Source organism: Phascolarctos cinereus, unplaced genomic scaffold (assembly GCF_003287225.1).
Source record: "Phascolarctos cinereus isolate Bilbo 61053 unplaced genomic scaffold, phaCin_HiC Scaffold_726;HRSCAF=1367, whole genome shotgun sequence".
Lineage (NCBI taxonomy): Eukaryota > Metazoa > Chordata > Mammalia > Diprotodontia > Phascolarctidae > Phascolarctos > Phascolarctos cinereus.
The window spans coordinates 10,895,756-10,917,759 of NW_027556098.1; the positions used below are offsets into that span (position 1 = coordinate 10,895,756).

The following is a 22,004-nucleotide window of genomic DNA, read 5'->3' on the forward strand; positions in this document are numbered from 1 at the left end:
ATGTTTCCTAATGATGTAGCTAGGTGGCTCAGTGGATAGAGCACTGGACCTGGAGTCAGGAAGTTGTTGTCACTGAGTCACTTTAGTCATGTTTGACTCTTCGTGATCCCATTGGGGGGATTTCTTGGCAGAGATACTGGAATGGTTTGGCATCTCCTTCTCCAGCTCATTTTATAGAGGAGGTAACTGAAGCAAATGGGGTTAAGTGACTTGCCCAGGGTCACACAGCGATAGTAAATGTCTGAAGCCAGACTTGAACTCGTGAGGATGAGACTTTTTGATTTCAAACCTAGTGTCACTTAGTTGCCTGGAGTCAGGAAGACCTGAGTTCCAATGCAGCTTCAGATACTTCCTAGCTGTGTGACCCTGGACAAGTCACTTAACCTCTGTTTGCCTTACTCCTCACTAGAAGGAAATGGCAAAGCACTCTGGTATCTCTGCCAAGAGAACCCCATAGACAGTAAGGTTCACAAGGTCTTAAAGTCAGGCATGACTAAATGACTGAACAACAGCAACAATGAAGAAAATGGTGATATTTGATGAATCTGCTTCAAGTCTACATAGAGCAACTAAATTATAACTAAACAGGATTATCAAGATACTTTTAAAGTCTTTATAACAATTTATAGATGGTTTCATTGTAAATTCTTAAATTGTATAAAATTATATAAAAGAAAAATGTACTGTACAGTTCAGGCAATCAATGACTACGGTGGGAAAAAAACCCAGCAAAAAGCAAGTGTCTTAGTTAACATTGCTATTTTGGTGCGATTAAAAAACCTCTAGAATATTGATTTTTTCTGTCATTTCTTCATTGAGCGTAACCCCGTCTTCTGCTTCCACAACCCCTCAGCAAAGAAAAAAAAGAAAAAAAATTGAAGATAGTAAATGTAAACTGTAGCTTTAACTCTTATACACTCAGTTAATTTAAACTATGGGAGAAAGCTGGATAGCCCATCAAAGGTTGTTTTCTTTTGGCCCAGGAAAAGCAATAATTAGATGAGGTGGGGGGAAGTGGACACAGACAGACCTGTGATGTCACAATTTGCATTGTCTCTTGGGGTGCTCGTCCATCAAACCGTCACCTCAGATTTCTGTGCGGGGTCACTGAGGAATGAAGTGACATGCCTTGAGTTTGGTATTCTTAAGTGTGTAAAGCTGGTGGTTTGATGTCGATTCATTCTGTTGAAAAGGCCCAAATGGCATGCAGCTGAAGAGAGGAACAAACATAGAAAAGCCTTCTTTCAAATAATTACTACAAGGCTAATAGCTATCTTTCCAAATGTAGAACTGGGCCATCTGCTTTTGTCCTCTTTGATTTATTCACTGCTTTCTTTTTAAATGAAATAGTAGAAAAGGTAAGTCTTCTTAAACACTAGGGAGAAATCAGTTATAAGTTTCAGGCTAATTACATCATCAATGTAGATAAAAAGAACCCATGAAATTAAATTTGTTGAATATGTTTGGAATTAGAAGGTACAGGTTTTTTTTTTCCAGAAATGCAAATTTTGGTCCTTTACCATGATGAACGGATGTTTTAATTTTCAAAGTTTCTACCTTCACAAAAACTTTATAAATTAATTTCCTTTACATTATCTTCTGAAATAATTGAATGATTAATGGAGGCAGTGATTTTCAGGTTCCTTGCTACATCTTTTCTAAGGGTGAATGTGGGGGGGTTGGGGGAGGGAGAGTTTGCTTGGTTTGCTTTTCCTGGCATTTTTTTTATAATTTATTTTTAGGTCTTAGACAAAGTAAAACACAAGCAGATGTCTATGAAATAGCAGCTCGTTGAAAAAGTGTTAGATAATATTTATCAGCTTCTGGCTCATTTTTAAATGACCCAATTCTGTAAATTACACAGGAAGAAACTGCTCAGAAGTTTTAGGGTTTTTTTTCTACTGTTGTGTTTATCTTCAGAAATTAGTAGCCAGAAGAAAATGAGTATATCTACTTCGCAATTCCTTACGAGAAGGCACTAATTATACAGGGCTTTGTGCTCAAGGTTCCAGTGGCCTGAATCGTACCGAAGAGTTTGTTTGGATGCTCTCTCTGAGGGATTAGCATACTGCAGTGATCCAGTGCCAGCCGAACCTCTCCCTCTCTCCACTCCCATCCCCATCCCCCTTCCCCACCCCACCTCCCAGGAGAAGCATTTCTGCTGAAGTCCATTGGTGTGTGCCGTTTTTTCTTGCGAGAGGATTAGGGAATAGGAGAGTGGCTTTGTGAGGAAAAAAAATCAAGGGAGAGATTGCTGAGGAGAAACTAAACAGAGGCACAAAAGCCTTCAGCCTTTCATACTTTCCTCAGTCAATTCATTCTAACAGACCCAGTTGCGTGTGATAAAGCAGCTGGGGGGGTTTTGTTTTCTTTTCATCTACATACTGTAGGAGAAGCTGGTAAGGTTATTTTTTTTTTCCTGTTCTAACGGCTCTATGATGCTACTGTAATTGCTTTGTTGGAATGATTGTGTCTGGAGGAAGGGAAGTTGCTTAATGATTCTGGCGACACCCTGCTTTGTCCCTCCTTTGTGAAGCTGCTTAGTTTGTGAGAGAAGCTCTGTTTACAGTAGAAAGGGCTGCTTTCCGGAGAAAGAAAAAAACAACAAAACTTTGTGCTTTGCTTTTCTCAAAGTTAATTTAAACCTCACTTCTGGATTTAAATAAAACACACGCGCGCGCGCGCGCGCACACACACACACACACACACACACACACACACACAAGCTAGATCTATGCAAACTTGTATTTAGCTTAAAGATAATTGCATTCTTTAAAGTGTTCAGTCCAACATTTTGTTCCTTTAAGATTGTTTTGGGGGAAGGGGACACTGAGGGCTTGGAGACGGAGTATAATTCTTGCTTCCTTGGAAAATTTCCAGGGTAAATTTCCTTTGAGAATTTGTCTTTATCATCACACTTTTCACCTGCTTTATAACTAGCTCTGCTTCAGCTAAAAACCATTGCTAGCCAGCCAATAGGTAATTCTAAGAAAGTAGGAAATAAATGAAAGAGCTTGATGGAACTGGTTGAGAAACTGAAATCTGATCTAGCTGTAAAGAATTCCAGGTTTTGTATCTGACACCGCCTGTCGGTAATAATTGGAGGGAAGAAATGAGGAGGCTGCCCTAGAATCAGAAAGTACAGGTACGTGTGTGTTTCCTTAGATGTTTTCAAGAAAGTGGATTTAACCTTATTTGGAAAATGATTGTCTAACCTTTTCCTCCCTAAAGTCCTGTTATTTCTAGAAGAGCAACTTTGGTATTTGTCTACAATCTTTTATTTCCTTTCACTGTATCATGGAAAACTTTAGCATGGATAGTTAGAAATACATGAACTCAGCTTGGGGCAAACCATCCCACAATTAAATTGCAGAAAATCTCATGACTTGGTTTGGTGGGCTATGGGGGAGGGGAGGAGATAAATGATTGACAGGAGCTTATCTTGTCCTAGTGGAGAATAAAATGACTACTTGGTAACCTTTTTTGGGGGGAGGGGAAGCAGCTTTTAGGGAGTATTGTTTTATATTCCTTCAAAGTTTTGTCTCTGGATTTATCTTTTCTTTATGTTTGTGCTACTCATAAAAGCAAAATTGTACACTGACCAAAGCTTAAGGACAGTGGTTTACATTTTTTAAACTAACAAAATTCAAGTACTAAAATTGTTAGCACCCCTACTGGATATATGTGTCCATCTGCTCTGATGACAAAATGACAAAAGACATTCATTTCCATGGTGTTCTATTTACTAATATTAGAATTGATCCTGTGGGGTTTTCTAGTTAAATCTAATGAACTCATTCCAGGGACATCAACATTTTTATAGGTTTTTCTTCACCCTCTTTAGCAAGTTATTTTTTAAATGCAAATGTACTTAAATGATGTTTCTTGTATGAATTTTATAATGCTAGGTAACTGGGAAAGGCATCTACCTCTTCTTAAGGCAGTGTGCTGTTTTCCCTTTAAATATTCTAGGAACCAGTAAATAAATCAATTCAGTTTTAACTTGTAGCCAGCTCTGACTCCTATCCACCTCCAAACTGCTAATTTGACCAAATGGTTGAAAGTTTTTGTCCTTTGCCTTTAGTATTTGTTTGTTTGCTAGAAACTGACAGTTAATTCTAGACTCCCCACTGGGGGGGGGTTAACAGTTGTTTATTGATTTATCTGTATACTGTGAAGGAAGACACATGGGTTATTTTCAGATCTTGCTTGGAATGTCTCACTATACCATGGGGCTTCTTACTTACATGAGAAAGATTGTTTGTCTCCATACGATATACTTTATTGGAACTGAGTCTTGAAAATAAAGACCTTTAAAATATTTTTTCTGGTTATATACAAAGATATAAAAGTATTTATCATCACTATTTTATAGGAAGATCAGTACTATTTTTCATATTGTTAAATGAGGAAATTAAAATTGGGGCAAAGCTGTCTGTCACCCATTGCATCTAGCTAAAGAAATCTCATTGGAATTGTAGCTCAATCACAGCACTAAATTCCAAATTAGTTTTCAGTCAATAGAAAAAAATGCTAATTTTCCTGAAGTATAGATAAAAGTTTTAATACATTATTGTCTTCTTATTATCCTTTAACTGATTTAATTGGTAATCTCATTGTGTTCCAAATCTATTAATGTTTTACTTACTTTGTGTGGCATGAAACAATTCAAAATCTTGATTACTTGTGAATTAATCTAGTAAAAACAGTAGTACAGAATATGTTAATATGCTTTGTGTTTATCATCTATAGGCATAATGAATGATACATAATAAGACCTTAAGAAATGTTGACTGACAACAAAGTAGAGAAATATTCAACTTTTTTTGATGATTCATGGAAATTATTGTTACATATTACTTTTTGAAATGATCTAGTATAAATAGCACAGGATTCATAATTATAACTAGAGATGTGGGTTCACTTCCTGGACTTGCCAATTAAAAGCTATGTGACCTTGGTAATTCATTTCACCTTCTGGGCCTCAGTTTCCTCATCTGTACAATATCAGGGCTGGACTAGAGCAGAGATCAGTCAGGTTTTTGTAGGGCCTGCAAGCTAAAAATTGTTGGGTTTTTTTATATTTTAAGTATAATAATATTTTAATAAAATGATTTTAAAATGTAAAAAAAAATTATTCTTAGCCACAGGCCATACACAATTTGGCTTCTAGGCCATAGTTTGTCAACCCCTGAATTAGAAAATCTCTAAGGTACCTTCTAGTTTTATATCATAATTTCCCCAGAAAATGAGTGTTCTCACATTGCTTTCTTCATATTATCTTTATATGTAGCTAAGTATAGTATATTGATCCTTAACATCCCTGCTGATCTCCTGGACTTTATCATTGTCTCCAGTAACTCATCTTTTTGCAAAATTACATCAACTCTGAAACTGACACCTTCTCAAGACTTCCTGGCCCTGGGACCCCTTTCTCTGATTGGACTGGGTGGATGGTGAACATTGAAGAGCTCCTCCCAGATCTTCCATTTACAAAAAGGGTCCAGAGCAGCCATCTCATCATTTCCCACTTGTTTTCAGACCTTCATCATACTCCTTTTCCCCACCCCCACCCTCATGTCCTTTTTAACTTCTGTGTGTGTGTGTGTGTGTGTGTGTGTGTGTGTGTGTGTGTATTTTCTTTCCCTGTTAGATTGTGAGCTCCTCCAGGCCAGACTGTCTTTTATTTTTCTGTGTATCTCCAGAACCTGACACAGTGCTTGGCACATAGGTTCTTAATAAGTGTCTATTGAAAGAATGAATAATATCAGTATTCCATATGTCCATAAGTACGGATACTACCTCTGCTGACACAGTCTTCACGAGTTGCTATTGTCAAAAATTCATTACCTGGTAGCCTACATACTGGTGATAGGCTACTCCAAACTTACTAAAGCTGGTCCTCAGATAACAGACTTACGGTTTTTAGAGCTCTTCCTACTTGGTAGGATTTGCTACACCTTGGGCCACTTTCTTTTGCCCTTTGAGAACCTAAGGTCATCTTCAGGCTACAATAAAGTATTATAGTAGGGCTTTAGTGGAATACATATATTTCTTGAATAAACTTCAACTTATAGATATGAGAGGCACAGGAAATAGTGGCTGGAGCAATGAACTTTGAGTCAAGAATCCTTGGTTCAAGTCTCACCTCTGACACTAGCTAAGCCACCTTGGGCAAGTCATCTGATCTCCGGAAGTCTCACATTCTTATCTGTAACATGACTAGATGCCTCCCATGATCTTACAATGGACTTGGCATTTTTTAGTATGCCTAATATGTGTAGAATAAATATAACTATGTGTTTTTTGCAGGGTAGTTCCTGCTGGCTTGTGCCACATTGTGCAGATACCCCCAAACTGCACATATGCCAGGATGTATAACTCCCAATTAGCCATTTTTATTTTGTCTTTTCTAGCCTACAGATCATTTTGCTTGGCAAAGAAAATAGAAAGGAAAGAGTTGAGCAATTCTTCCTTCACTTGATTAATCATCAGTTATCATTTCACCCACCATGAATAGTAGCCATATCTCTTCTTTAATTCTTCTCTTTTCCTCAATATAGCCAAAAATCTCCTCCTCCTTATAATATTTAGCATTCCCTCATCAGCCTCAACTCATTATGAGCTTCAGCCCTCCTGATACTATTCTTACAGGACCATGCTATGTCATTACCTTCATCTTGTTACCTCTCCTTGCTTACATCTTTTGTATGTTGCTTTTGAATCTTTTTGATTTGATTTTTTTTCCCTATATAGACTCATCCATCTCTTTTGCCTTCTTTACTTTATTATCAGAACTGCTTTTCCTGGTGTTTTCAGAATTTTAAGTTTGAGAGTTTCTCATCCTCCCTGCTATTACAAAGAATAGCAAAAGAGAGTACCTGCTCTCAAGGAGCTCACAATCTACTTGGGGGGAAACAACAGGCAAACAGCTATGTACAAACAAGCTATATAAAGGATAAATTGGAGACCATAAGCAAAAGTAAGGCCCTAGAATTAAGGAATGGGAAAGGCTTCCTGTAGAAGGTGAGATTTAGCTAGTGCTTGAAGGATTCCAAGGAAGTCAAGAGGCAGAGCTGGAGAGCAACTCAGGCATGGGTGACAGTCAGTAAGTAGCCTGAAGTCAAGAGGTAGAGCGTCATATTCGTGGAAAATAATTCTAAGATGGATTAGTCATTTACCTTCATGATTCCCATCATTTCTAAGACAAGTTCCTCATTATCAGTGACCATCAGATTTAAGATTGATTTCTGCCTTGTTCCTTCCTGCATCTTTTAATGGATGAAATAATCATTATAGCAAATCAAAAAATTCTAAGCTGCTCTGCTTTTGGTAGATAACTATAGAAGATGTATTGATAACTGAAGTCCCCTCATCACTAAGTCAAAACTCTATCAGGCTTGCCATGTCTGCTAAATTCCACATCTATTTCTTCTTTCTGTCAAAGAAGTCTATAGTATGCTCTGATGATAATATTGGTTTTCTCTGTCTTCATTAATCTTCATTCATGCCTCCATACTGTAATTCCTGAGTTTTCTCCCATGAGTCTACCTTCTTATTATACATTGTTACATCACCACTCCTTTTTGCCTACCCTATTTCTTTTAAATAACATGTATTCTTTCTGAGCCATATTCTAGTCTTGGGCCTTATCCCACTAAGTCTAGGTCAAATTTCTCTCCTTCAATTAGGATCTCTAATTAATTTTGTTTTGTCCATTTCTATGTAGACATTGGTTTTATTGATAGCCATTTTCTTGGATTTTTGCCTCCATTGAATTTGTGGGAATCCCTCTTGCTATTTTTTGTACATTTTATCTCCCCTGTGTTATACTGCTTATTGGAGATTATATACATACATACATACATGTACACATATATGTATGTATAGGCAGTTTTGTCCCTTCTTTCTACGTTTCAGTTTTGACCCCCTTTGACTAACGTTTTCAAGACTCTGGGTAAATACTTTCTTACTTGTCTTTGTTAGGTCCACGTCATTCCCGACCAGGAATCTGTCATTTGTGTATATTAAGCTGTAGTCTAAAATCCTAAACCCATTCTCATACACTATCCTTGATATAAATAATTTATTGTAAAATGTTATTGCTATTTTTGTCTTTGTATCACCTTAGTTCTTTATTAGTTAGTCCTTCCCCTTTTCCTGGCCCAGTTATCCATACCTTGCAGCAGAACAAAAGGGGAGGAAAAAAAAATGAAGGTCAGCAAAATCATCCAAGTCCAACATCTCTCACCCTTCTCCCCTTCTCTCCATTCACAGGGCTACCACCTTATTTCAAACCTTCATTATTTCTTTTCTGTATTGTGGTAAAAACTCCTTTTTGGCCCCCCTGCCTCAAATCTCTCACAACTTTTCTTTATTCTATGTTGCTATCAAAGTAATTTTCCTTCAGTGTAAATCTGACCATGTGACTACACTATTTAACCAACTCCAGTGGTTTTGCAATGGCTCCAGAATAAAATATAAAATTTAGAAATCTTAAGCTAGCCCTAACCTACCTTTTTAGATTCACTGGACTTTATTCCCCTTTCCCCACAGTCTCTGACCCAGACAAATTGGCCTTCTCTTTATTCATCACTCATTACACTCCATCTCATATCTCCATGCTTGAGAATGCACTCCCACCATAGCCCCATCTCCCTGTTTTCCTTTAAGATGCAGTTTGGGGACCATCTTATGCATGAAGTCTTTCCTGATCTCCAACCACTCCCCACCCCCAACTTCTTGTTCCCTCCCTTTCAAACTATTTTAAGCTATTTAACAGTTGTTAAATATATATATATTTATTAGCTTTATAATTGTGCTATATTTTTATATGTACTTGTCTCCCTTATTAGAATGTAAGCTTGTTGCAAGTATGGGTGTTTATCCTTTTTTCTTGTATCCCCAGCACCTACCACAGCATTTGGTTCATAGTAGGTGCTTAATGAATATTTGTTGATTCATTAATTGAGTGATATACAACATTTCACACTCACAGTTCCTCAGCTCTTCAAACAAAGAAGGGAAGTGTATTCCCAAGGGCTAAATTTCTTACAAGCACCTGCTATTAATTTCTGAAACCTGCTTTTTGAAGCATTTGCCTTTGCTAGCCAGCAGTGATGGAAATATCACCCATGCCCCTAAAGTCTTCAGTTTCTTACCCAAAACTGTCATGTTTAGCAATCCTTCTGGAAGCATCATGTGTGACTGTGATTCGCTAGAAGTGAGAAACAGTCACCCAGTTTGATAAGTCTTGGCAGACTGTCACATCTTAAATGCTAGAACATCTGTCTCTGAGGTATAGCTTTATCATTGAATCATAGAGATGAAAGGATCTAGGAGATCATCTAGTCCAACCTTCATTTGACAGATGAAGAAACTGAAGAGCAGAGAAGAGAGCTAACTGGGCGGAGGTCACAGAAATAGTTAGAGACAGAGTTTGGAGGTACATCTCGGGTCTGTGGACTTCCAAAAGAGTATTCAGAAGTGTTAGTCTGGCATATTTATACTATTATTAACCCTAGATTACTTGTGGGTAGATCTTTTATTATTAGTGGGATATCATACTACATCTCAAAGGGTGATTCAAAGAGTTTGATCTGGGTTAGTTGGTACAGTCAAGTCAAAATGGGTACATTAAACAATTACAATGCACCATTCATAACATCACACACTGTAGGGGATACAGAAGAAAAAGAAACAGGCACAGATTCTCCTCCCATTCCAGTTTAAAAGATGAGATTTGCAAACACAAAACTAGATAAAGTGCTAAACTATTATAAGTGCAAGAGGAAATTAGAAAAAAAGTCTTTTTCGTGGCCTGAAGAAGTTGGGCAGTCTAGTATTTCCCAACAGCCCTTCTGAAGCCAATTTTTGTATCAGCTTAGTTTTTACTGCCAAACGTCCTTGCTTCATAAAAACCTACAAACTTAAAGGACTGGCTCTTTCTTCTCCTTTTGTCTTCACTTTACTTTATCCTTTTCCCTACCTTCTTTTGCCCAGTGTCCCCTGAATATATAGAGAATTTAGATATTTTACTGATGAGAAGTATAGCCATAGGAAATATGGAAAGATTCTATTATTAGAGTAGAATGGAGATCTGACGACTAGCTGGGCAGAAGGGTGAATGGCTCAATAGTTAGAACTCAGAAGTCTGTTTGAATTGAGAATTCAGCACAAAGTGATATCCATATTTAAATGAGTATGACAACCTCAGGGCAGCTAGGTAGTGCAGTGGATAGAGTGCTGGGCCTGGAGTCAGGAAGATTCATCTTCCGGATTTCAAATCATGCCTCAGGCATTTACTTAGCTGTGTAACCCTGGGCAAGTCACTTAACCCTGTTTGCCTCAGTTTCCTCATCTGTAAAAATGAGTTGAAGAAGGAAATGATAAACTACTCCAGTATCTCTGCCAAGAAAAGCCCAAATGGGGTCACAGAGAGTCAGAGGTGACTAAAAAACAACTTAACAACAAAACCACTTTATGAAACCTAAAATAAATTGTTTGAGTTATCTCTGCCACTGCTCTCCATTATCATAGAGAATTACTTCTTCTTGATTAGGAAGGTTTATTTGTAAGTAAGTTTAGGATGCCAAGTAATGGCTCTCAAATGCCATCTATTGACTTCAGAAAATTCACCCCAAGAAGAAAATTTATATGTATATTTGTATGTACACATATGCATATGTGTACATTTATATGTAAATGCATATATATCTGCATGTGTGTATATGTATACATATACAAACACACATATATGTATGTGTGTGTGTGTATGCTTGACCCCTTAGTTATTTATATGTCTTCTAATGAGTTGATGGAGATTGTTTTTATGTTGCTGAATTCATATGTGATATTAATTAGAACTTATGCTAGTAATAAAATGAAATTATAAAATGTGTGCCACTGGCCTTCAAGAAAAATTATAACTATTAAGTAATAAAATATTTACCAAGGATAAATTGCCCAGTTCAAGGTATGCTATTTTTCATAGGATTTTAGATCTATAGCTATGACAGACCTCAGAGGCCATGTGGTCTAATTGTACAGTTTAGGAAACTGAATCACAGGGCTCACAGCTTCAGCACTATGAAGGTATAGAAGATGGTTTGTTTGAAGCTCTTTTCTTAATTTTTTGGGAAAAATTGTATTATCATTATCTTTCATTTTTAATCACTGCCATTTCAGGATATACTTCTCCTTACCAAGTGAGCTCCACTTATAATGAAGGAACAAAATTTGTTTAAATTTTAAACAAAATATTAAACACAATGATGACATCTAACAGTTTTAGCAGTTTGGCAGACAGTTACACCTTTCTAACAAAAGAGCATTCTTTAGGACCACTGGGATCAAAGCATCATAGGACTTGTATCTGGAAGGGACCTAATTAGTCGTCTAGCCCATGTGCTAAACATGTAGCCCACATGTGGTTAGAACTGGATTAAAATGTAATTGGAAAATATTTAACAAAATAAAAAAAATTCAATAAAACATTTTAAAAATAAGTGCATAGATCCTTTTGCATGCTTTAGCAGCTCACATTTTTATTTGAGTTTAATATTAGCCCAATCTAGCCCAATTCTCTCATTTTGTAGATGGAGTAAATTGAGGTCCAGAGTGGAGAAGTTACTTACTAGATTCATCTGGCAATCAATAAGTAACAAAGTTGCCACTCAGACCCAAATTCTGGTTCCAGAATTAACTAACTTACTACCACTTCACATGAAGCTCATTTAAATTAATTTTGTTGTTGTTGTTTTTGAGTCATGCATAACTCTTTGTGATCCAATTTAGAGTTTTCTTGGCAAAGATACTGGTTTGCCATTTCCTTCTCCCGCTTATTTTACAGAGGAGGAAACTGAGGCAACCAGTCTTAAGTGACTCACCCAGGGTAATGCAGCTAGTAAATGTCTGAGGCCAGATTTGAACTCAGGGCAATGAGTCTTCCTGACTCTATACCCAGCACTCCATCCACCGTGCCATCTAATCAAGAAAATGAACCATGAAGAAAGACTTGAAGAATCACAGATTTTTTTTTGCTGTTCAGGTCTAGGACTCCCTATCTTACCAAAGCAGACAGTCCAGCAGCCATTGGGCAGACCCCAATATTGATTAGCTTGGAAGTTTTAATTTGCTCCATTTTTTTTTTCTAATCTGGGCTGGTTTGTCCCTTGGCATTCCACTGGCCCTCAGCTCCACCATGTTAGTACCAAACTTATTGTGGATATCACACCAGCTTGATCCCTCCTCCAGCTTAGAACTTCCAAACTAAAGCAAATCACCAGGCTCAGCCTCCCCAGTAGAAGGAACACCAGGCACATACCGCACCAGCAGAATCACAGATTCTGCATAACCCTTTAGGATGGTACAGTGAAAAGAGGGCTGGATCTGGAATAAGAAACTGGGTTAGGATCCTGACTCTGTCACTTACTTCCTGTGTGGTTTTTCTGGGCCTTGGTTTTCCCATCTGTAAAAATGAGAGTGTTGGACTAGGTCTGGGTGGAGAACCATGGGGCCACAGGTTCCCCCACCCCTGAATTAGGTGATCCCTAAACTCCAAACTTATGAACCTCCTATGAGCTCAGAGGCTTCTAGTCCAGCCCCTGTCTGAAAGGGAACCCCTTCTGCAGCACACCAGATACTTGGGACATCTACTCTGTGCTGAGAGTCACTGGTGAGTCCACTTTGGGATAGCTCTAATTGTTAGGAAGTTGTTTCTGAGTCAAGCCTAATTTGTCTCTTTGCAACTTTCTAGTTCTACCCTCAGGGTCTAAAATGAGCAAGCTCAATCCCTCTTCCCCCGTCTGCTCTTCATTTGCTTGAAGATGTTTATTCATTTATAACAGCACCTACAGCAAAAGAGAGAGTCTGGTTACATTTCTGTAGCCAAAGCTAAACACAAGATCAGGGCAATTAGATTCAGGTAATTTAGGTTTATGAGGATATAGATACAGCTATGTGTGTATGTATGTATGTGCATGCACATTATACACAAATGTATATATTTATGTATATACACATATCCCATTACTATATATGTATATATAGCATAGTATGTATATAAAGCACAGTATATATACTAATAGGATATCACATATACTGTACCAGATACATCATATAATACTACACATATATACATATATATATACACAAATGTATATATATATATATATAATACTAGACATACTACATATATATATTTAATATATTATCTTACATTAAGTTACTATATGATAATATAATTATATACTGTATATGTACTATATAGTATATACTATGGTGTGTGTATGTATATACATACATATATAATAGTATATTATATGTTCTAGCTTGTATACTATATATTATATACTATATATAGTATATTCTATATACTCTGATATATGTGTGTGTGTGGGTGTGTATCTCTATATCTATTTGTGTGTGTTTGTGTATCCCTTTACAAAGACAATCATCTCTGTTTTGACTAAGGAAATATAAGCTTTAGATATTAGCAATTAAAAGGCTAAACCTCTATAATTTTGCAATTTTCAGTCTTTTGGCATCAAAGTATACATTCCAAAAATATTAGATTTGCAACCTACTTTGCTAGTTAAATTGTTCTTGGTGGATTTGCATTTAATTTAACAAACCTTTAATAAGCACTCATTGTGTCCTGAGCTCTCTGCTGGACCCTGGAAGTGATGCAGAAGATAGACAAGGCATTGTTGCCTGTCGTCATGGAGTTTACAGGTGACATTGGCATAGCCTTGATTCTGCTTACAAGCATGAAATATATTTGAAAAATATTTTGCCAAACATTGTGAAATGCTTTTACTCTACATTATCTTCTCCAAAATACCACAGTAAGGGGAAGAACAAGAATTATAGCTCAAGAGTTTCTGATGCCATCTTCTGTTCATCAAAGGCTGGGTCACCACTAAACTTTAGAAGTAAGTAGTAAATAATATCTAATTGTGACAGGTGTGTCTCGATATCAAATATGTAAAAAAAATATTTTTTTTTATCAGTGATGTGTTTCCCATACAAGAATTTTCACCATATGAACTTAATGCATCTGAGTGAAAGAGGGAGTAGAAGTCTATACTACATTACAGGTGAAGGCTGCAGTTTATTAATCTGTTGTTGTTCAGTTGTGTCTGACTCTTCCTGAGCCCAGAGACCATAGTGTGCCAATATAGTCCATGGGTTTTTCTTGACAAAGATGCTATAGTGGTTTGCCATGTCTTTCTCCAATGGATTAAGGTAAACAGAGGTTAAGTGACTTGCCCAGGGTCACCCAGCTACTTGGTATCTAAGTCTGGATTCGAACTTAGGTTTTCATGATTCTAGGACAAGAGCTCTATCCACTGAACTACCTAGCTGTCTCCTTATTAATCTGGTATGTGAGTATCAAAAATTCCCCAAGTGCCTCTTGGACTGTAAGACTTAGTGAAAAGAGAAGCTGAAATGCAAACTTGACACCTACTTTACATAAAATTAATATTGTACATTGAAAAATGTCAAAAACAAATAGCATGAGAGTCCTATTGAGATTTGTTTCTTACTTTTAACACCTATCGTCTACTTTGAATTCCAAAGGTCAGAGGACGTTAATTCACTGTACTACCATTCTTATGACATGTAAAAGGGTGAATTAAGATCTTACTCACAAATACCATCCTTATTGGCCTACTGATTGATTAACTTAATTCTCCTGTATTTGGAAAGGAATGCAAATTCAAGTGCATAGACTTGTGAAGAGCAAAAATGGTATAGACCAGTGGTTCTCAGTGTGTGACCTATGGACCTTCAGCGGGTCCTGGAGGTCAAAAGTATTTCTATGCTAATACTAATGTATTTTAATTTTGAATATGGTACCTACATAAACGAAGTTCTTGGAGTAGTGGGGAGTCCTCAATAATTTTTGAAATGGTAAAAGAGTCCTGAGAACAAAAAATTTGAGAACCACTGACAAATGCAATGTAACACTTTTTTTTTAACCCCTGTGATAGAATAGGGCTATGATTCCGCAACTTCCAAAGCTCATTACTCAATAAACAATAATCAGAGACTTACCTTTCATGACCCAAAAAAAAAGCTTCTTTAGCTATAACATAGAATATAAATCTTTTTTGGTAGATATAAGGAGAACTTTGCATAGTTGGTGTCTGAGTGTGATTTTTCTCTCTTTCAAATTATTCTGAAATTTAAGTGAACCTGATCTGCAGTATGTAATTTGGTTTGATGAATGTGGATAAGAGGGCAGTGGGATATCAATATACATTAGAGTGGTATGAATAATTTATGTTTATGTTGTAAAATTTAATAAAGATTTAATGATTGCCCCAGAGCCTTAAAATTATATGTGACATGGACTGAGCAAATAGTTAAGGAAAAAAAACTCTGTCTGTGGTCAACTGTATGTGGCTTTTAGAAATGCTGGATGACTAAATTTTGTAAACGTGATTCCAAAGATGATTTCTCTCAGGTAGATATTAAAAGGCTTTTTAAAAATTTCTTTTGCTATTCTGAGTCCAAACTATCTGCTCTATTAGTCCAGAGTTGACTTAATCACTTCCTGATTTATATAGTAATTATTTGAATTTTATAAGAGTTTAGCAAAAAAAATGTGAAAGGAATTTCGTTTTCTCTAAATACACATGTGTTCTTGTTAGCTGGTGCTTGCTAGTGTTCCCCCTTTTAATATTGTCTCCACATTAGTTGAATTAAATCCTCTGCATCTTTTATTGTTGTAGTTCATGAATAAGGAAAATTCTCATTGATGATGCAAACAGTCCTACTAGCTTAATGGCATACTGCTTTATCAGCAACTGAGTAGCTTGGGGAGAATCACTTTAAACACTTAAACACTGTGTGGATCGTTATCGTTCTGGTCCCTTCAAGAAGGCTGGTTTTCTGAAGGATTTTTTTCCCCTTATCTACTAAAATGCTTCTGCAAGACATAAAAGGTGCAAAATTTCACGAATCTCTAGTAAAACATTATGAATTAATTCCTTTTGCAATACAACTAGTATTTTTTCCAGACGTGTATTTCCATAATTAAACATCCTAAAATACAAATCCCATTATTATTTGTTATGTCTAGTCAGTAATTAGACCTCAGCTGGTAGGGCAATTTTAAAACAGAGTTTACCAATTTACATACTAATCCTGCAGAGTCTGGTGGAACATGATTAGCATAGATTCAGTCAACATCTTAATTAGCCTTAATCCCAGAATGTTGTATGTACTCTGGGTCTATCCACAACCCCCATCTCACTTGGTCCCTCCATCATTTCCTCTAGAACTGTGGTTCACCTACCCTAAACAAAGTACAAGTTTAAAAAAAAAACAATTTTCTTTTCCCAGGCACAACTTGATATTTCTTTAACTTGAAAACTTGGTTTAAAATGCCTGAATGTAGGAATGGCATGCCTAGATTAGGACCGCCCATGGAAGTCTTTTTGGCAGAACATCTTCATCTCTGAAAAGATGAGAAACTGAGGCAGTAAGGGATTAAAACACATTTAAATTAAATCATAGTACAAGAGTGTGTTACAGAATGGCAAGTCTAGGCTCTCCCTCACCTTTAGGCAAGATCATGTTTAGGCCATCTCAGTTATGTGAGAAATGTCTGTATTTAACAGCCCTTAGATTGGGATATTCCATATCCTCCCTTGAGGTCTGGTTCTATTATTTACCAACTCTCACAGTCAGGAAATTCGTTATACCTAACCTAAATCCCCCTTGTTGCAGTTTAAGCCTGTTTCCTCTCTTTTTGTCCTGCATGGAAATGGAGAACAGGTGGTCACCACCCCCTATGCAAAAACTATACATGTATTTGAAGAACATTATTAAATTACCCCTTAACCTTCTCTTCTTCCAATTGAATAATTCCAATTCCCTCAGTCTCTCCTCTGAGCTCTTTCCCAAACCCTTTAATCTTCTTTGTGGCTTTTCTCTGAACTTTTTCCAAGTTTTCTACATCCCTTTATAATTGTGAAGTTAAGAACTATATTCAGTACTATAGTAATGGTTTCAATGGTGATAAGAATAATGGTAGGATTTCTTCCCAGTTCTGAGTTGTTATATACCTATTTAAGTTACAGTCTTGTCTTTTAACTTTTTATCTATATTATTCTCAGGTAATTTACTCCAATTATACATGCCTAGCTCTCTTCTGTCATATTTAGACAGTTTCATTTATTTTCATGTATACCATCCTATAGCAAAAAGGATAGATTTAGGTTCCCTCAGTCAAAATCTTCATCCAAGTATGGAGTGCTGAATTTGCTTCAGTTGCTTGACTATGTTTGGTCCAGATTTTGGGTGCTTTTAGATGTGAAGATAGACATTGCTGCCATACTCTAGTCTTTTGCTCAAAGGAAGGTATGAGCAGTCATTCCTTGTCATGAGGCAACTTATTTTTTACCATGTTATGTTTCTTAATACTTCCCAATTTATGGAAGACACTGACTCTTGCTAAGATCTTAATCTGTAAATTCAAAACCAAGCCAAGCATCATGCATGACATTAAGCTATGATTTATGTAAATGAATTTATAAAAAAACTTACTCTACTACCTTATCTTGGTCTGGAGGACATCGGGTTATTGAAATGTAAGTTTTCCAATCTGAAAGGGCTTCAAGTCTATCCTGAATTTAGACTATGTGACTTTCATCTAGATCTAGGACTAGCCTACCTAAATTGAGAGAGAGAGAGAGAGAGAGAGAGAGAGAGAGAGAGAGAGAGAGAGAGAGATTGATCGATCCATATCGATCATCAGGATGGTTTCCAAATAATGATTTTTTTTGACCACAACAACTCTCAAAGGTCCATCTACCAAGAGGCATTGCAATAATCATAGAAACTTTAAGTATTGAAGTTATCAGTCAGTTGACAAGCATGTATATATATGTATGCATATATATGTATATAGATGTGTGTGTGTATATACATGTATACATACACATGCATATATATATGTGTATATATATATATACATGTATACATACACATGCATATATATATGTATATATATATGTATATATATATATATGTATGTATATATATATGTATATATGTATATTTACATTGCCAAAATTCCCCTGAGGGTAACCTCTCCCCTTTCAAAGAGTTATCCCATATAATATTTTTTAAAGAAAAAAGATAAAGGGAGAAAAATCAGCAAAGCTGTGCAATTCATTGAAAAAATCTGAAAATAAATGCAATGTCCATCTGTGGATCTTTCATCTCTCCAAAGGAGATGTCTATTGAAATTTCTCCTTTGAGGTCATGTAGCTCTTTGTCATTTTGCAACATTTACTTTCAATTGTTTTGTAGTTGTTACTCTTTCCATTTAAATTATTGCTGTCACTATGCATCTTGTGGATTTTTTTTTGTCTTTGCTGACTTCCCTGCATCAGTTCATATAAATCTTTCCATGCTTCGTTATATTCATCATATTCATCATTTTTTTTACAGCACAGTAATATTCTGTTACATTCATGTTCCACAGTTCATTGAGATATTCCCCGGATGAGTATTTATTTTGTTTCCAGTTCTTTGCTACTACCAAAAAAAAAGTGTTGCTACAAATATTTTGGCATATGTAGAGATTTTCTTTTGATCACTACTTCCTTGGAGTACGTACTTACTAGTGGAATCTCTGGGTCAAAGAGTGTGGACCTTTTAGTCATTTTATTTGTATAATTCCAAATAGCTTTCCAAAATGGTTGTTACTAAATCAGAGCTCCACTAACAATATAGTAGTGTGCCCATCTTCTCAAAAGACCTCCATTTGTCTACATAGCTTATCTTACCCTTACCTGCTGGTGCTATGCCCAAAGGAATGTAAATTTTTATCCCTGAAACTTTTTTTTCTTTTAAGGACCTCACCTTAAAGCCAAATCACTCTGGCTCTCTTTGACTGGCCAACAATAGGTTCCAGGCCAAGCCCTACTAAGTCATTGTTTGGGCCCAGATTGGCTATGAGTGAATGTAAATAGCAATTGTTTCTATTTTGGCCAGGAACCCTGAGTGTCTTTCCCCTCCCAGATTGATTCACCCCAGCCCCAAATAGGTAAAGAGTCCATTCTCTGCCTCATTTCTTCCCTAGCCTTAATCGCTGAATGGGTGTTGCCTCAGTCAAACTAAGGCCTGTTAAAGACCTTACCTTAAAAAGGCCAAGGTCTCCCACTGCATCTAGGGCCATATTCAGTCCTCCTGATCTATGTTTTGCCACAGGACCAAGATGGCTCTGGAGGACAAAGTGAGGCTGGTGACTTTGAACAGCCCTGCCTCACTTAAATCAAATTTTTTGCATGTCATGGTATCATCTCCCTGATGTCATGGTCCTCTTGGAGGACAAAGAACAAACAACAACATTTATTGACAATGTCCATCTTTTGTCATCTTTGAGAATCTGTTAGGCATAATATAAAACCTCAGAGTTGTTTTGATTTGTATTTGTCTTATTAATGATTTGGACCATTCTTTCACATGGTCAAATGTTATAATTTTTCTTTTGAAATGTGCTCATTTCCTTTGACCACTTATCTATTAAAAAATGTCTTTTGGAGATATCTATAGAGAAATAAATAAACATGTAGGAGACATTGCCAGACACACACGCACGCACACACACCAACATACAGACATATACATATGTGCACATATATACACATTTATATGACTCCAAACAAATGTAACACACATATTTATATTGCATAAACATTATGTCTAATATATATTTTAGACTATACATATATATTATATATAAGGCTACATTTGTGTTTATATATGTATATATGTGTATATATGTATTATATATTATCTATGTATCTTGGATACCAGACCTTTATCTGAGAAACTTGATACAAAGATTTCTGCCACCCCCTCATTGGACCCTTTCTTATCTTAGATCCATTAATTTTTTTTTGTAAAGTACCTTTCCAATTTCATGTAGTCAAAATTATGTATTATTTGTTGTTGTTCAGTTGTTTCAGTTATGTCCAACTCTTCATAAGCCTATTTGGGGTTTTCTTGGCAAAGATACTGGAGTAGTTTGCCATTTCCTTCTGCAGGTTGTTTTTACAGATGGGAAACTGAAGCAAACAGGGTTAAGTGACTTGCCCAGAGTCACACAGTGAGTGTCTGAGGCCAAATTTGAGCTCAGGAAGATAAGTCTTCTTGACTTCAGGCCCAGTGTTCTATCCACTGCACCACCTAACCTTCCATTTGTGATTGCCTCTATCCATTTTTTTGGGGTTAAGAATACATATCTCACCTTCTACAGGAAACCTTTCTTGATCCTCCTTAATTCTAGTGCTTTCGCCTTATTGGTTGTTTCCAATTTATCCTGTATACTGCTTGTCTGTATATAGTTGTTTGCATGTTGTCGCTCCTGTTAGGCTAGGAGCTCCTTGGAAGCAAGGGCTATCTTTTACCTTTCTCTATGTCTCCAGTACTTAGCCCAGTGCTGGGCACATAGTAGGGGCTTAATAAATATTTATTGAGTGACTGACTTTCTTTGTATCCCTTATGCTTAATATAGTGTTCAGCACATAATAATTCTTTAATAATGAATGCCTATGATCTACCAAGAGGAGTTGTGTTAATCAGGGATCCCTTAATTATTGAAGTTACATTATGAAATTGTGAAAATAACCAAGAAATACCCCCTCCAGGATACCATCAAAGACCATTTCATTGATTGAAAATGATTCAATGAATAGCTCAGCTGTGTTGCAGTATTAGCTTATGAGATAAAGATCAAATACTGTGTGTCTGCTGATGACCTGAAATGATTATAGAAATTTGATATAAAAGAATAAAGACATAGCTGTACAGTAAATAAAAAAAGGAAAGTGATTCAATGCTTGTAAGTCTTTTGATTTGAACATATAACAGTTCTGAATTGTCTGTGATTTCTATCTAAAATCAACATGAAATTGTGTTATCCTTTTGTCCTTCGTCTAATCTTGCTAGCATCAGGACAGGATAGAGTAGGTGGTAAAGGAGAAAATTAAATCTGTCTATCATATCCGTACTTTCTATGGAAATTCTACCGAATTTCTAAAGACTACGTTGATTGGTAGAATTTCATGGAAAAAAATAATCACAATTCACTGTTGACCACTCCTTCCAGAGATCTATTTTGCTAGTAGTTATTTGTATCATTGTGAAGTTGATAAGGCAGCTTTGTGACAGTCTCTCATTTGCTGGATTGATGTGGCTGGATTGGCCACTATCATGGCCACTAATCAATTAAGCTTCTAAATGACTAGTAAACAGGTTGGTAAACGTAGGACGGGTACAGAAGTTGAATATGAGTTTTGGATGAGAATGGAGGCATATCCTAAAGAAATTTAACTTAATATGAGTTAAAATGTGTTTCACTGAATTATTGTGTCCATTTGTGGTATAAGTCATTTATTAGTCAGTGAACAAAGTTCAGGTCAAAGTGTGTTGTGTTAACAACTGACTCATCTGAATTATGGTGGTGATCTGGGAAAAGGGGAGCTTTATGGTTAAGCCTAGGAGAAGGGTAGATATCTTGAGTCTGAAGTGGTGGTATGCAGACTGAATGAGCATTGATAACACAGCTCACTCCAGGGCAGATCCAGGTTGAATAGCAGGTGCAAGGTAGCCATAGTTCAGCTTATTTCTATACTTGCTAGAGCTACTTGATTTGTTTTTCAGTAGCTTCCATTCAAAGTGTCAAATAGGATACTTTGAAAAATTACTCCTCTCCCCTAGGAGGAAACAAGTCTGCGAGGTCTCCTTGTAATCTGCCTCAAGGGTTAGTAACTTCAAGAAAACTTGAAGTGAATTTTCCAAGAGAGGAAACCCAGAAATTTCTTCTTCCATTTAGCGAAATTGTCTTGAGTACTGACATGACAGGATGTGATTGTGTTAGAATAAATTATAATCAGTTCTCTGTGCCAGTACATAGAGTAATTAGGTTTCCTCACTGAAAAAAAATGCCCAAGTCCAGAAGGATGATGTTTGGTTGCATT

At 36.5% G+C, this 22,004-nt stretch overlaps 1 protein-coding gene across 2 annotated transcripts in view; it reads left to right on the plus strand.

The window, feature by feature from the left end:
* The window catches only part of MID1 (midline 1), a 436,773-nt gene that overhangs the window by 160,260 nt on the left and 254,509 nt on the right, over window positions 1-22,004 (plus strand). Inside the window, exon 1 of one of the 2 annotated variants that reach the window (XM_021006248.2) lies at window positions 3,124-3,145. The exons of the other annotated variant lie outside the window; for it this stretch is intronic. The gene's annotated coding sequence lies outside the window, so the exon portion shown is untranslated. Of the gene's footprint in view, window positions 1-3,123; window positions 3,146-22,004 lie in introns of those variants that run through there. 2 annotated transcript variants of the gene reach the window in all.